The sequence below is a fragment of the Arachis stenosperma genome, chromosome 3 (assembly GCF_014773155.1).
Source record: "Arachis stenosperma cultivar V10309 chromosome 3, arast.V10309.gnm1.PFL2, whole genome shotgun sequence".
Lineage (NCBI taxonomy): Eukaryota > Viridiplantae > Streptophyta > Magnoliopsida > Fabales > Fabaceae > Arachis > Arachis stenosperma.
Window position 1 is genome coordinate 149252435 of NC_080379.1, and position 2160 is coordinate 149254594.

The 2160-nt window shown below is 36.9% G+C and overlaps 1 non-coding gene across 1 annotated transcript; it reads right to left on the reverse strand.

Annotated features, from left to right (window-relative positions):
* Nucleotides 1-1288: 1288 nt before the first annotated feature.
* On the reverse strand, nucleotides 1289-1396 carry LOC130971879 (small nucleolar RNA R71). Its single transcript, XR_009083083.1, has one exon. It is a non-coding gene; the product is annotated as a small nucleolar RNA R71 (small nucleolar RNA).
* Between the last annotated feature and the right edge of the window lie 764 nt (nucleotides 1397-2160).

Sequence of the window (2160 nt, forward strand, 5' to 3'; positions counted from 1 at the left end):
TTAAACGCCAGAATGTATACCATTCTGGGCGTTTAACGCCAGGATGGTGCTAGGAGGAAGATTTTGTTTTCAAATCAATTTTTTTTAAGTTTTTCAAAACCAAATCTTTTTCAAATCAAATCTTTTCACTCAAATGTTTTCAAAATTAATTTCTTTCCTTTCAAAGATACTTACTAACAATTAATGATTTGATTGAACATTTTTTTTGCCTTTTCTGTTAAGGAAGGTTTTATGTTTGAATCATATCTTTTCTTGTTAGGCAAGTCACTAATTTTCCAAATCAAATCTTTTAAAATAATTTTCAAATCATATCTTTTAAAATGGTTTTCAAATCATATCTTCTCAATCACATCTTTTTAAGACAATAACCTTTCAATCATTTTTTTTTATCATATCTTTTTCAAATTAGTTTTCAATCAAATCTTTTTAGTTTCTAATTTCAAAATCTTTTTCAAAAATCACTTGATTTCTCTTCCACTTTCAATTTTCGAAAATTATCAATCAAATTTTCAAAATGTTTTCAAAATCTTTTAATTGAATTTTCGAAAATCCTCTTCCCTCCTTCTCACATCCTTCTATCTATGGAGTACCACTCCTTCTAAATGCACAATTCGAACCTTATCTAATTAAAGTTCGAATTCTTCTTCTCCTTCTTCTTTCTATTTCTCTTTTCCTCTGACATTTCAAGGAATCTCTATACTGTGACATAGAGGATTCCACATTTTCTTTTTCTCTTCTCTTTCATATGAGCAGGAGCAGAGACAAAGGCATTCTTGTTGAAGCTGATCCTGAACCCGAAAGGACCTTGAAGAGAAAGCTAAGAGAAGCCAAAGCACAACTCTCTTTAGAGGACCTGACCGAATTCTTCAAAGAAGAAGAACCCATGGCAGCCGAAAACAACAACAATGCCAACAATGCAAGGAAGGTGCTGGGTGACTTCACTGCACCTACTCCCGACTTCTATGGGAGAAGCATCTCTATCCCTGCCATTGGAGCAAACAATTTTGAGCTTAAGCCTCAATTAGTTTCTCTAATGCAACAGAATTGCAAGTTCCATGGACTTCCAATGGAAGATCCTCATCAGTTTTTAGCTGAATTCTTGCAAATCTGTGACACAGTCAAGACTAATGGGGTTAACCCTGAGGTCTATAGACTGATGCTATTCCCTTTTGCTGTAAGAGACAGAGCTAGAATATGGTTGGATTCTCAACCTAAAGAAAGCCTGGACTCTTGGGAAAAGCTAGTCAATGCCTTCTTGGCAAAGTTCTTTCCACCACAAAGATGGAGTAAGCTTAGAGTGGAAGTCCAAACCTTCAGACAGAAGGATGGAGAATCCCTCTATGAAGCTTGGGAAAGATACAAACAATTAATCAGAAGATGTCCTTCAGACATGCTTTCTGAATGGAGCATCATAGGTATTTTCTATGATGGTCTCTCTGAACTATCTAAGATGTCCTTGGATAGCTCTGCTGGAGGATCTCTTCATCTGAAGAAGACGCCTGCAGAAGCTCAAGAGCTAATTGAAATGGTTGCAAATAACCAATTCATGTACACTTCTGAAAGAAATCCTGTGAACAATGGGACTAGTCAGAAGAAAGGAGTTCTTGAGATTGACACTCTGAATGCCATATTGGCTCAGAACAAGATATTGACTCAACAAGTCAATTTGATTTCTCAAAGTCTGTCTGGAATGCAAAATGCACCAAACAGTACTAAGGAAGCTTCATCTGAGGAAGAAGCTTATGATCCTGAGAACCCTTCAATAGAAGAGGTGAATTACATGGGAGAACCCTATGGAAACACCTACAATTATTCATGGAGAAATCACCCAAATCTCTCATGGAAGAATCAAGAGAGACCTCAACAAGGTTTCAATAACAATAATGGTGGAAGAAACAGGTTTAGCAATGGCAAGCCTTTTCCATCATCTTCTCAGCAACAGACAGAGAGTTCTAAGCAGAATACTTCTGACTTAGCAACAATGGTCTCTGATCTAATAAAGACCACTCAAAGTTTCATGAGTGAAACAAGGTCCTCCATCAGAAATTTGGAAGGACAAGTGGGTCAGCTGAGCAAGAAAGTTACTGAACTCCCTCCTAGTACTCTCCCAAGTGATACAGAAGAAAATCCAAAAGGAGAGTGCAAGGCCATCAACATGGC